General features: G+C 48.7%; 1 long non-coding RNA gene across 2 annotated transcripts; it reads left to right on the plus strand.

Annotated features, from left to right (window-relative positions):
• Window positions 1-429: 429 nt before the first annotated feature.
• On the plus strand, window positions 430-8,515 carry LOC139602273 (uncharacterized). Of its 2 annotated transcripts, none has more exons than XR_011683150.1 (3): window positions 430-1,184; window positions 2,236-2,348; window positions 8,198-8,515. It is a non-coding gene; the product is annotated as an uncharacterized lncRNA (long non-coding RNA). The 2 variants fall into 2 exon arrangements; XR_011683151.1 differs by lacking the exon at window positions 8,198-8,515 and adding an exon at window positions 4,032-4,652.
• Window positions 8,516-14,578: the final 6,063 nt, after the last annotated feature.

Raw genomic sequence — 14,578 nt, forward strand, 5'->3', positions numbered from 1 at the left:
CATAATTGCCACGTGTTTTAGGACCTCAGCGAGATTTCTTTTTCTGGAATTGCAACTTTTCAACTTGAAAATTACCTTGAAGAGCTTGAACATACTCTGCACTTCACTCTCCTCCTCTGCAAAATGGGTCAAACCACAGGGAGTGGGAAGACCTGGCTGGGAGCATCCTCAGGGCCCCCAGGACGCTGCTTTATCACCCTGATAAGGACCCCTCCTCACCCTGATAAGGACCCCTCCTCACCCTGATAAGGACCCCTCCTCACACTGATAAGGACCCCTCCTCACCCTGATAAGGACCCCTCCACCTCAGCCAGCAGATCTTAATGGCAAAGAGGCAACACAAACCCCCCCCCTGCTCATTGCAGTTGAATCCTCTGCAGCACAAACCTCATGTCCTGACTTTGGCAGTTCCAAAAAACCCCTCTGGCTGCTCATGGAGGTGCAGAGGTTGAAAATGACCCCAGTTATCGGCCCTGGTGGTGCAGGAGATTCCCCCTGGGGTGGGCACACAAGGGTGGGTGCCCCTGTTCCACACCCATCAGGTACAACTGATGAAATGCTTCATAAAGTGAAAATTCCCCCAAATTCAGAGCCGTGAGCAAAGAACCTCCTTCATTCCTTGATGCCCAACCTAAATTTGGCTGAACCTCTCCTGATTTCTCTGGATGATTTCCTGGTTCAGAACTAGAAGGAAATTAGGTTTTGAAGAGGCCACAGCCTGAGATTTATTCCATTTCTGTTCCCTTTGAATCAGGAGCCATCAATAGTCATGGTGTGTCACAGGGTATCCAAATTACAACGCACCATTTCAGCTGCCTAATTGGATGAATGAATTTTAGAGAAAATTAATGAATGGTGAAGAGCTCATTTTTTAGTTTTTTTTTTTCCAGCTTTTTTTTTTTATTTTTTTTTTCCTCCCCATGCAAATTCCTGCCGATGCAAATCAATTGTCTGCGCTTGAAATTCATGAAGCATCGAGGGGATCCCCACAGCTTTCCCAGCTCCCTCGTGGCTGCCTTGGGAACTGATGGATAAACACAGCCAGCCAGAAATGTTGGTTTGCTGGAATAGCTTTGCAGATGGCTCCTTGGGCTGCTTTCCCTGCTCCTTTTCTGGCCCAGAGAAGGAGAATCTGCCTCCTCTCCTCCCCCAGGACCCTGCAGCAGCTCAAGGATGGGAGCGAGGTGGGTGCAGCGAGCTCTGAGCTCAATTCATTGCTTTGGGCTTTTGCTTGGTGTAAAGTAACAGCCAAGTGTATCAAGGGATATTTATATGTGTGATATATATATATATATATATGCATAAAGTAATATACCAAGTGGGAAAAGTAATAGAATGTAAAGTAAAAATATCTATATGTGTATATATATATATATATATATATATATATATATACACACTTGAATATAGACATATGTGTGTGTATAAATCTGTTACACACATATATATATTATATATATAGACATCTATTGTATATAATAGATATGTTATATTTTTATGTATTATATATAATATATATTATATACACCTATATGTGTATATAAAGCATATTAATATATAATATAAAAATATAAACTAGATATAATATAATATATAATGTATAATGTATAATATATAGTATAGAGTATATAATGTATAATGTATAATGTATAATATATAATATATAACATATAATATACCATATATAATATATTGTATATTATATATTATATATAATATATTGTATATTATATATTATATTATATTATGTATATTATATATAATAATAATAATATAAATTAATTTTATGCTATAATATAAAATAAAAATATAAAAGATATATATTTGTATTTTATGCCTCTCTCTCTCTACAAAGAGCTGTGTTCTTTCACTCTGCCCACAGAGGGTCCATGTCTTGCTGCTTTAGGGCTGCTGCCCTGTCCTGTTTCCCAGGGGGAGCTCTGGGTGATGCTCAGTGCTGCTGCACAGGGGGCTTGGGTTATTTCTGGAGCTTTCTTCAAGGCTTGCTTTCTCCTTTATTTATTTTATCCTGCTGGAGAGAGGGGGGCAGTCTGGACAGGGTGGGAATGGGGAAAAGAGGGCAGGCACTGATGGTTCTGGGCAGGAAGCTGACCCATTTCCCCAGTCACATTCACACACAGGGCCTGGTGTGCTTATTTCTGATTTCCTCTCAGATTTAATGACTGAAAGTAAAACAGGACCCAGATAACTGACCTGCTTTAAACCACTTTGTAGGACTTTTAACCAAAAAAAGAAAAAAAGAGAGGAAAAAAGAAAGAAGAGTCCCTTTGGATTTAAGAAACTTCAGCTGAAGTTTCACCACTTGGAGCACATTTGAATCTCACCAGGTAACTTCATTTGGTTTCCTTAATGAAGGCTGCGCAGCGGGGTTAATTCTGCTTTCTATGTAAAAAGATTAAGTAGTAGTTGGGTAAAACACTTCATCACTGAAGTGATTTTCAGGATGTACTCACTCCGAAGGCACAGATGTAATACCTGCTTTTAAATTCAATTAGCTCTGACTCAGTTGTGTTGCCTGAATACATTACCACAGCTTGAGACAGGCAGTGTTATTCTTTAAAGCTAAAAAAAAAAAAGGGAAACAGAAGGAATAAAAAAAGACAAGAAAAAAAAAAAGAAAGAAAAAAGGAAAAGACCTATTTGGAGATTTCCCTAAATGTGTTACAGTTCCATCAGCTCTGCCACTCCCACCCTGGGTTTCCCCCATCCCTGGCAGCAATTCCCACCCTGGCACAGAGCCATGGGGGGCTCTGGGCTCCCAGAGGGGCCCTGGATGCTCAGATCCCTAATTCACAGCTTTTCCCCTCTTTTCTGACACTCTCATTTCTTACAAGTTCCAGGATTTGGGGCTTTCCCTCTGTGCTGGCCATCCTCATGTCCCAGAGCATGTCCCTGCCTCTCCCAGCACCTGTTTATTAAATTTTTATGTGGCATCAGAGGGAAGGGTTATTTGAGAGCTAAATTAATTAATGCTTGTAAAAACACGTGGAGATCCAGGGATGAAAGGAGCGATAGAAATGCAATTTATTTTATAATTATCGAGACAACCCTGAAAGACAACGAGGCTCCTGTTGGCGTGGGATATTTTATTTTAATTAAATCCATGGACAGGAACCTCCTGGGGATGATGTCTGTCCAGCAAAGCACTGCTCAGGGGTTTGGGAACTGGGAGAACTGGGCTCTGGCAGCCCCCAGGTGTGTGAGGGGAAGGGATTTTTTTGCAGGACAGTAAGGGCTGCACCCAACTTTCCCTGAAAAGCACAGGAAAGAGAGTGGGGCCAGCCTGCTCCTCCATTTGGGATGGGAATAGGCAGAGAAATAGAGGGAAAACCCCATTTCATAGCAGTTTATGAATGAAAAGAAGAAGTGTATTTTAAGGTTATTCAAGCAATCTTCGAGTCTGGCTTTTTCTGGCTTTCCCCAGCCCCTGCACTCAGTGTTTGCCTGTTTCTCTGGGCTATAAACCATCTGTTTTCTTTCTGAACACACTCCTGCTCAGGCTGCTGTGCACTCCAGGTCTGCACTCCCAAATCTGCACTCCCAAATATTTCTGCAGGGATTTGAATGATTTTCAGGGTGCCCTCACCCCCCTCCTGCCCAGGGCACCAGGGGTGGGTTGCTCTGTGCCTGGTGGGTTTGGGGTTAATACAGAAGGTTAATACTTGCCCTAAGAAAATCAGAATATCAGGCTCTGGACAAATTAACTACTCTCAGACAGAGTGTAGTTTAAATAAAACCACCTTTTAAAATGTAATTTAAAAGTGGCCCTTGCTGTGTGTGAAGCTGAGCCACGTTTTGGGTGAAGCAGAGTTTTTGATGCAGCCAGTGCTGTTGGATCCAGCCCTGAGTTGAGCCTTGGTCCTACAGAGTCCCCCAGGTGCCAAAGGGGAGCTGGAATCCACAAACACCAGGATTGCTCCTTCAAGTGTCGTCTCTGGGGTTGATTTCTGCCGGGCTCCTGCCAGCTCCCTGCCTGCCATCCTGATTTCCCCACCTTGCTTCCTCTGCAGTGGTGGAGCTGAGATCAAAACCAGCTCTGCAAACTCCCTGACTCCGAGAGGGAGGCAAGGGAGGAGGAAAGAGGAGCAGAAACTGCTTGGATTGCTGGGGAAGTCGAGGCAGGGAGAAGCTGCCATGGGAAAAACTCCATCAGAGGCAGAGGCTGGGGCTGGATCTTCATCTCTTCATCTCCGTTTGTTCTCACAGCCAGGCTGGGTTTCTCCTCCTCGTGAAAAGCTCCAGGTCCACCTCAAGAGAGGGAGATACAGTCAGGCTTTTTGAAATCACTTCTCCCATCATCACTTAATTCCTCCGCGTCCTTTCTGCCAAAGACAGCGGGTTCTCTGCCTTGGCTGGAGGAATTCTGATTAAAACCCTTTTAAACAGCGTTTCATTCGTGAGAGCCTCGTGGCTGCATCCCAGATCAGAGCAGGGGCAGGGCTGCCTGCAGAGGAGGAGGCTGCGGAGCCGCTCTGCACACCCAGCCACGAGTGCTGCTCCTCTAATGAGCCTCCCTGGGTCTCCTGGCTCTGAGGATCCTCTGAGGCAGCACTAAAGCACTAAAGACGCCCTGGTAGCCGTGCTTGGCTGAGCAGCAGGCACGGTGGCTCATTGATCCGAGCAGCTTTGCTCCACACAGCTTTGATTTGGAGCTGCTCGCTGGGGGAAGCGGGGCTGGGGAGGGTGGGCAGGGATGGGGGAGCTGAGAGGGCCCAGAGCCCCAGGGAGGGGTTCTGTGACACTCTGTGACACTCTGTGATAGTCTGTGCCAGTCTGTGCCAGTCTGTGCCAGTCTGTGCCAGTCTGTGACAGTCTGTGCCGGTCTGAGACACTCTGTGATAGTCTGTGATAGTCTGTGGCAGTTTGTGCCAGTCTGTGACACTCTGTGACAGTCTGTGACACTCTGTGACAGTCTGTGCCAGTCTGTGGCAGTTTGTGGCAGTCTGTGGCAGTCTGTGCCAGTCTGTGCCAGTCTGTGGCAGTTTGTGCCAGTCTGTGCCAGTCTGTGCCAGTCTGTGGCAGTTTGTGGCAGTCTGTGGCAGTCTGTGACACTCTGTGACACTCTGTGCCAGTCTGTGGCAGTTTGTGGCAGTCTGTGACACTCTGTGACAGTCTGTGGCACTCTGTGGCAGTCTGTGGCAGTCTGTGGCAGTTTGTGCCAGTCTGTGCCAGTCTGTGGCAGTCTGTGCCAGTCTGTGCCGGTCTGTGGCAGTTTGTGGCAGTCTGTGGCAGTCTGTGGCAGTCTGTGCCAGTCTGTGCCGGTCTGTGGCAGTTTGTGGCAGTTTGTGGCAGTCTGTGCCAGTCTGTGCCAGTCTGTGCCGGTCTGTGACAGTCTGTGGCAGTCTGTGACAGTCTGTGCCAGTCTGTGACACTCTGTGACACTCTGTGACAGTCTGTGGCAGTAAATCCCAACTGAGGGAATCCCACCTGCACCCCACGCAGTCTCCACCCATGGATCTTCGTCTGGATTTGTCCTTGCAGCCAGGCTGGGTTTCTCCTCCTGGATCTGCCCCTCATGAGCAGCTCCAGGTCCAGCTCAGCAGAGTGAGAAGCTCTGGGGACCCCCCTGCCCTGAGGGTCCCACCCGCCCTGGAGGAGCTTTGGGCCCTGGCTGCAGTCAACAGGCACTGCCTGGAGCTGAGTGAGGTATCCAGGGACAAACTCATCCCCTCCTTGTGCCTGGGACCAGGGGCAGCCTCACCCTGCCTCGGGGTCTCTGCTGCTCACAGTGACCCTGAGATGTGTTAGAAAATCTCTTTTCCCAGCCAGGCACTCAAAGAAGGAGTCAGGGCTCTTCATTTCTCGGTCTCAAGGTTGTTGATTGTGTCTTATCTATAAAATTCTTCCTCCTGTCCCACTGAGGTCCACTCAGCAAGGCAGTTCCAGGCACTCTGCCTGCCCCCAGGATGGTTTTATGTCTTTATACTAAAAACTACGTGTACAATATTTACAATTACTTCCCAACACCCATCACCTGTGTTAGACACTGAGCTTCTACTCTAAACCAATCCCAAAGTGCCACCATCACAGCAGAAGATGGAGGCCAAGAAGAAGAAGGAGAAATGCTGGACATGCCCAGATCCCTCCATCTTGCACCCTGAACCCCCATTGTAAAAACCCCTAAAAATCTGTTTTTCCACCCCGTGATAAATTCACTATCATTCTACCTAAACTTTCGTGGGTTGTAATTCTTCTCATAAAGGTTGGGAATTGTTGTTTTCCAAGCACTGAATCAAAGGCACAGGGGTCTGGGGCTCTGTGCCAGGGTCCCAGAGCCCCCTGACAGGGTCTCACACCTTCCAGGGCAGCCAGAGGGATTTCCTGGGTTCCCACAACCCTGTGCCAGTGGTTTTCCCTCACTGGGGGCTGCTCCACTGCAGCCCCATCACCCCATGGACATTTCCTGGGCCAGGCTCCTGGGCTGGATGGAAATGCCCAGATGGAAGGAGGGACCTGGGCTTCTGCAGAGCTGGGGGAGCTGGTGGCCTCAGCAGCTGCTGCAGGGGACATTTGCTGGGAAGCAGCAGCAGCAGCTTTCTCTGCTGTGGAGAATCCAATTAAGCTCTCATTAAATTAATTTGCCTTTTTTTTTTTTTCCCCTGTCCCTAACTTGCTTTTAGAGCCTTGGGCTGGAACGTTCCTGAAGGAGCCTCTGGTGGTGGTGGTTGGGTCCTGGCCGAGGCTCCAGGGCTGGAGGGGCTCAGCTCTGGGGCAGTGCTGTGGTGGGACATGGGGCTCTGGTCACCTGCAGGGCCCAGCACTGCACATTCACAGAGGGGATGGGGCTGGGAGGGACCTCAGAGCCCTCCAGAGTGAGATTTGGTCTGTTCTGCTTCCCCACAGCCTGAGCCCAGCTGCCCTCTGCTTTTCTTTCTTTCCTCTTTTTCTTTCTTTCTTTCTTTCTTTCTTTCTTTCTTTCTTTCTTTCTTTCTTTCTTTCTTTCTTTCTTTCTTTCTTTCTTTCTTTCTTTCTTTCTTTCTTTCTTTCTTTCTTTCTTTCTTTCTTTCTTTCTTTCTTTCTTTCTTTCTTTCTTTCTTTCTTTCTTTTCTTTCTTTCTTTCTTTCTTTCTTTCTTTCTTTCTTTCTTTCTTTCTTTCTTTCTTTCTTTCTTTCTTTCTTTCTTTTCTTTCTCCCTCTCTCCCTCCCTTCCTTCCTTCCTTCCTTCCTTCCTTCCTTCCTTCCTTCCTTCCTTCCTTCCTTCCTTCCTTCCTTCCTTCCTTCCTTCCTTCCTTCCTTCCTTTCCTTGAAGGGTTAAGCCTGCCCAGCAGCCTGACAGAGCAACTCCCAGGCTGCAATTTATCCATGGCTGTCACAGAATCCCAGAATGGCTTGGGAGGGACCTTCAATCCCCCCCAGTGCCACCCCTGCCATGGCAGGGACACCTCCCACTGCCCCAGGCTGCCCCAGCCTGGCCTTGGGCACTGCCAGGGCTCCAGGGGCAGCCCCAGCTGCTCTGGGAATCCCATCCCAGCCTCTCCCCACCCTGCCAGGGAACAGTTCCTAATTCCCAAAATCCCACCCATCCCTATCCCCTGTGTCCTGTCTCTCCATCCCTTGTCCCAGTGCTGCAGAAATCTCCCTGAGAGGGGTCAGCCCTGTCCCCAGCCCCTTCCCCTCTGCTCAGGCCAGGGATAAAGGAGGGAAGGGTTTGGGTGCCAGCCCTGCTGGCCAGGACAGGGTGTCCCCAAACCCTAATGGAAGCGTTCACAGCCTGCCTGGAGCTCCATGGAGAGGAATATTTGATTTATGCTATGAGTCAATGATGTTTCTCTGCCAAAATGCATCAAAGGTACAGGCTGATGAGTCAAAGGCAGCTCCATCTACATAATGGATCTGCTGCAGCAAGGGGGAGGCAGGGATGGCTCCACAACCTCCCCAAAGGGATGGCAAGGAGGGGCAGGGAGTGTGTGTACATATTTCTATTTACAAACACACTAAATACCTCCTCAACCCAGCACTGGAAGCGCCAAGGCAAACCTGCAGCTCTTCAGGGAGAAGCACAAGCCTTGGATTTACCTTCCAATGATCCTCCCAGACCCTGTTGCTGCTCTGACACCACGTGGGATGCGTATCAAAGGGTGTAATTTACCCTCTGCTTTAAAAAATAGAGTGGCTCTGCATCAGTCTCATGATTCCTGGGTCCTGTCTAATGATATTTTATTTTTTCTACCCCGCAGCACCGTGATGGACCTGCCAGCTTTTCTGCTGTACAAAGATTTCTTCTTTAAATGACAGGAAACATGATTTCCCCCAATATTTATATTAATTCTATGCCATTATTGCTTTATTTCTGGGCTCTGAAAGCAGGAAGATTTGTGTTTCATAATCCATGCAGGAAGGCTGAGTTGATATATTGGTTGCAAATGAAGAGAAGCACGTGTGGCTCTTCCCCAGTAGGTTTAATTTTATCCATCTGGCTCAATCATGGCTGCAGATTAAGTAAAAATTTTCAGTGGAGTTGCGTTGGCATAACTTGGCTTTTTTTTTTTTTTTTACTTAAATATTGAGGTAGTTTCTGGTCTGGGGCGGAATCTAATTGTATTTCTTGCTTTTTCTTTTTTCCTGTGGGTCCCAGCCAGGCACCCTTGGCTGGCAGCTGAATTAATGAATTGCTTCAAACCAAACCCTGCACCAAAACAAGCTTTTTTTATTTTTATATATATTTTTTTTTCTTTTTAATAATCCAACCCCTTGGATCTGCAATGCTGGGACTTGGTCCAGCATCAGGAATTCTACATGGGATGTAGGAGGAACCACTCTGCTCTTTTCACCAGCACCTCTGGTGCCAATGAGCTGCTCAGGGGAACGCTGGGAATGGTGAAAAGTGCCACAAAAAATGGTGAAAACTGCCACAAAAAAAACTCAGAGAATCACAGAATTGAGGTGGAGGGACATTAAATCCCACCCAGTGCCACTCCTGCTATGGCAGGGACACCTCCCACTGTCCCCTGCCCAGCCTGGCCTTGGGCACTGCCAGGGATGCAGGGGCAGCCCCAGCTGCTCTGGGCACCTGTGCCAGCCCTGGGCCTTTTCTGTCTGTCCCCAGATTGTCCTTTTGTCCCCTGGGTTTCACAAAAGGGGCTAAAAATTGCAGTGGACGTTGAGTGTTTTGTCAGTGGTCATCATTGGGGCACAAAGCTGAGGCTTGGGATCTGCACAAAGCTGAGATTTGGGACCTGCACAGAGCTGAGATTTGGGATCTGCATAGAGCTGAGATTTGGGACCTGCACAAAGCTGAGGTTTGGGATCTGCACAGAGCTGAGATTTGGGATCTGCACAAAGCTGAGGTTTGGGATCTGCACAAAGCTGAGGTTTGGGACCTGCACAGAGCTGAGGTTTGGGATCTGCACAAAGCTGAGGTGTGGGATCTGCACAAAGCTGAGGTTTGGGATCTGCACAAAGCTGAGATTTGGGATCTGCACAAAGCTGATGTTTGGGACCTGCACAAAGCTGAGGTGTGGGACCTGCACAAAGCTGAGATTTGGGATCTGCACAAAGCTGAGATTTGGGACCTGCACAATCCTTTTCTCCAAGTGGTTAAAGCAGATTGTTTGGACGAGCTCTGTGGATTAGAATATTTAGCCTGTTGTGTATATTAAATTTAAATATTTATTTTTATTATCAGAAGTCAAACCTGAATCACTTAGTGCTGTGGAAATAAAACATCTCCACCTCACCAAAGCCCAGGGAATGCAGGGGACACTTCAACCCTGCCCACTGCCCTAAACCCAGGGCTCCCCCAGATTTCCTGGCACTGCTCAGTGGTGGGGATGGCACCAGGGGTCCCACACTGACCCCATCCCAGGTAACCCCCCCTGCTCCAGCACTGCAGAGCATCCAGAACCTTCCACATCCCTCCTGGAGCTGCAGCTGGAGGCACTCAGGCCTCCACAGCACTTTATTGCCTTGCTGGGGGGCAGGAGGATTTTTATTATTATTATTCCAGCTTCCTTTCCTTTCTCATTTCTGCTGAAAGCACAAAAAGTTGTTATGATTTACCTCCTGACACAGCGGGCTGAGGGCCACAGGCAGCCACAAATCAGCTGTGCAGGGAGAGCCTTGGAGCAGGGCCAGGGGTGCAGGATGCTGGGCTGGGCTGAGCCTCCACTGGGGGTGTCTGTGGGGGGACCAAGCACCACAGGGACCCCAAAACCCCCTTTTTTTTGGAGCCTGCAGCTGCACCTGTCTTGGTTCTAATTGTGTTTAATTTAATTGTGGGGGTAACTGAGCCGGGGCAGGGGCTGGGGACAGCTGGCTCTGAGGACACTGCTGTGCCCACGGGGTAAGATTGGGCGTCTGGGACCCAAAATGAGCCCAGAACGAGCCCAAAATGAGCCCAAAACGAGCCAGGATTGCCCTGAGCTGTGCTAAGAGACCCCCCCTGCTGTGGGTAGGGCAGGGGCTGTGCCTGGCACCAGCAGGAAGGAGCAGGGGCAAAGCTGAGCCCAGCTTGAACTCCTTAGAACCCTTAAAGCTGAGCCTAACATTAACTCCTTAGAGCCCTTAAACCTGAGCCCAGCATTAACTCCTTGGAGCCCTTAAAGCTGAGCCCAGCATTAACTCCTTAAAGTCCTTAAAGCTGAGACCAGCATTAACTCCTTAGAACCCTTTAAAGCTGAGCCTAACATTAACTCCTTAGAGCCCTTAAAGCTGAGCCTAACATTAACTCCCTAAAGTCCTTAAAGCTGAGCCCAGCTTGAACTCCTTAGAACCCTTAAAGCTGAGCCCAGCTTGAACTCCTTAAAACCCTTAAAGCTGAGCCTAACATTAACTCCTTCAAGTTCTTAAAGCTGAGCACAGCATTAACTCCTTAAAGTCCTTAAAGCTGAGCCCAGCTTGAACTCCTTAGAACCCTTAAAGCTGAGCCTAACATTAACTCCTTAAAGTCCTTAAAGCTGAGCCCAACATTAATTATTTAAAGCCCTTAAAGCTGAGCCCAGCATTAACTCCTTAAAATTTTTAAAGTTGAGCCCAGCATTAACTCCTTAGAGCCCTTAAAGTCTGTGTGAGGTGTTCTGGAGCGTGCCCTGGCTTTATTCATCACCTGGGGCACACCTGGGCACACCTGGGCATCATTTCCAGGGGCACACCTGGGCACACCTGGGGCACACCTGGGCACACCTGGGCACACCTGGGCCATCATTTCCTGCTGGCCAGGGTGAGGTGAAGCTGCCTCCAGGGCTCAGCCCCTCTCATCCAGCCCAAGTCTTGGAGCCAGAGATTTAATGTGCAACGTGAAATGTTTGTTATAATTAATTATGATAACTCGGAAAACTCTTCACATAAACAGACAGGCCCTTTTCTTCCTAATTTCATTCAATTTAGCTGTCGTTCCATAAATTTCACAGTCAGTTTTGCAAAAAGCTGCAGCTTCCAGTAGAGTTGGTTTTTTTTTTTATTCTTGTTATGTATTTATTTAATTAGTAATCACTTTTTTCCCTTTTTTTAATCAGTGAACTAACTTGATTCTTAGGGTAAAAAGCAAATCAGATGATGAAAGCTGATCCAGAAACCGCGGGAGAATACATAAATACGGGGGCACACGCAGGAGTTCTGCCTTTATTAGGCAGTGGTGGAGGGGTTTGTTTCACCCTAAAATCCACCCCGGGGCTGAGAGCAGGATCTGCCCTCTCTGCTCGACGCTGGCACTGCAGATGTTGTGCTTCCCCATCTGAAACAGAGACGTTTTTCCTCTTTAAGGCATGAAATAAATAAAACTCCACGTCCTTTTCTACTTTTTCACCCAGCGAGTGCTGTCCCCCCCGGTCTTCCCTTCCCTTTTCTCGGGTTATTAACCAGCCCCGGGCTGGGATGGAGCCACAGCGTCCCCTCACTGTCCCCATGCCTCGCTGCCCCGAATAAATCACAGCAAAGTGGGGGTTAACAAGGCGTGACTCCATCCTCCATCTCCCTGTCCCCAGGGCTGCGGTGAGCGATGGTCGCTGCTTGCCTGGGAAAAGGAGGCTGGAATGGGAAACCCAGGGAAGACGGCGAGGGGAGCATCCCCCCAAAATCCCCCAAAATTCAAATGTTGAGATGCTCAAATGATGTAAATGTTCTGTCATCAGTGCTCATCGCTGGCCCTTTTGGCAAGATGAGCCAACGAGACAGAAAAAGCAGAGATTGAACAAATAGCTCAGTGACAGAGTTACCTGGAAAAGGAGGCTAAAACAACAAAAGACAATTATAGAAGAAAAACAAGGGCATGATTTTCCTAATGTAATTTCAGTCGCTCAGAACAGTCCTGGCCTGATAAGTGAATCTTTTACTTCAAGTAGCCTTTAGCCACAGAGATCAGATATCTGTTTCTGCTGCTCTTATTATCAAAAGAAATTCGTGTTAGTTCAGTTTTTGCTTGGAATTCAAGAAGAAAATGTTTCCTTCCCGACAATTTTATATATTTATCCCTTTGGCTAAAGCCTTTGATTCTGCAAAGTGCAATTAGCAAGTGGCTGGTGTGCAGTTTGACTTGTAACCAGAGAAACTCCCAGTGCCAATGGAAAGCAGGGCTTTAATGAAACACAACGTTTCTTCTGTAATTTATTCCGACCCACAGACACCTGAGCCAGTGGCAGGCGTGCAGGTGCAAGAGTTGATAATAGAAATTAAAATAAAATAAAATAAAATAAAATAAAATAAAATAAAATAAAATAAAATAAAAAAAATAAAACACCAGTTAATAATAATAATAATAATAATAATAATAATAATAATAATAATAATAATAATAATAATGGTGTCCTTGTCAGCCACAGCCCACACAAAGCAAAGGCAAAGCAGAGCACAGAGTCATGAAATTCAGTCCAGTTTAAGGAGATATTTCCTGAACACTTCCAGGGATGGGGCAGCCACAGCTTCTCTGGGCGCTCTGTGCCAGGCCCTCATCATCCTCACAGGGAGGAATTCCCAATTCCCAATGTCCCACCCATCCCCTCCTCTGGCACTGGGAGCCATTCCCTGGGTCCTGTCCCTCCATCCCTTGTCCCCAGTCCCTCTGCAGCTCTCCTGGAGCCCCTTCAGGCTCTGGAAGGTTCTTCCCAGGCCCTTCCCTTCTCCAGGCTGAGCAATCCCAACTCCCTCAGTCATTCTTCATAGGAGAGATGTTCCATCCTTCCAATCATCTCTGTGGCTCACCCCAGTTATTTACCTGAAGGCAAATCCCCTCCTGGAAGGGGAATTGGTGGGGTGAGACCCCCCTGCCCCTCTGCAGACCCTGACTCGCTGATCACAGGGCTGGGCAGGCACAGGGAGCTCAGAGGAAGCCCCTGAGGGCTGAGAAGAGCTCCCTGCTGAGATGCCAGCACAGCTTCACCCTCTGGGAGCACAGGCACCTTTGACTGGGTGAGGGATGTGTGAGACAGGAGCTGACTCAGGCAGGGAGGTGCATTTGGGGCAGCAGCAGCAGCAGCGCATCCCTGTCCAGTCACCTCCAGGTACCACTCTGAGCCACCTCTAATAACCCCATCTCCACAATTCCCACTGCAAGGGAGGAATGTGATGGATGAGGTCAGCCAGGATGATTGAACTCTCTCTCCTGGCCTTAAACCCGGGGATTTATTGAACAATTTCAGCACAGCTGATGCCTGTAACTCCGCTGGGGTCTCCCTGCGGGCGATGTCCTCGAGTTGTCCCCTGTCAACGCTGTCAACTTTATTTGTGGCTTCTACAAATTGTCTGGAGCCCCTTGTGACAGCTGAGACCTTTTACCTGGGCAGGGCAGGTCTGTGTGTGGGGTTTGTTTGGGTTTTTCTGCAGGAGAGAAAAACCTGATGGTGCAGGGAGCAGCCGAGCCCTTAAATCTGCAGCAATGAGATGGAAATGGGGATTGGGCACAGCTGCAGGAGGAGATGCAAACCCACCTAAGCAGCACCTCTGTGTCCCCTGTCCTTCCTCCCCACCACCTTTGCCTTCACTCAGACCTTCCCAGGGCTGTGCTTCATCCCTCCCCAGCTCAGCATCTGCATCAGGGAGAGCACGGGGCAGCCCCAGGTGTTTGCTGGGGCACAGCTCAGCCCTGGCACAGCTCAGCCCTGGCACAGCCCTGGCCAATTCCCACCCCTCTCCTGCTGAAAAACCCTGTTCTTACCCCCAGCCCTGGCACAGCTCAGCCCTGGCACAGCCCTGGCCAACTCCCACCTCTCTCCTGCTGAAAAACCCTGTTCTTACCCCCAGCCTGCAGCCCTGCCAGCCCCAGAAGGGGCTCCCCAGTGTCAGAGCTGCTGTAGGGGTGGGATAATCACAGAATCCCTGGCTTGGAAAGGTCCTGGAAGATCATCTCAGCCCAGCCCTGCACACAAGTGTGAACACAGGACAGCCACACCCAGCACAGCAGCTTGGTGGGAGCCTGGCTCCTCTTTCCAGGAGCTTGGAAATGCAGAAAGGACAAATATTTTGGTGCAGGCTCACTTCAACATCCAGCTTCAGCCTTTCCATGCCTGCTTTAGTAAAAAAGAGCCCTCAGCCACACACACAGCTCAGTCCCCTGTGCCTGTGCTGGGCACTCCAGGTACCTCCATTCCATGGCTGCCTTTGGGGAAGGCAAAGCTTCCCCAGGTGTT

Source organism: Agelaius tricolor, unplaced genomic scaffold, assembly GCF_023055355.1.
Source record: "Agelaius tricolor isolate 1412-34295 unplaced genomic scaffold, bAgeTri1.0.p SCAF_33, whole genome shotgun sequence".
Lineage (NCBI taxonomy): Eukaryota > Metazoa > Chordata > Aves > Passeriformes > Icteridae > Agelaius > Agelaius tricolor.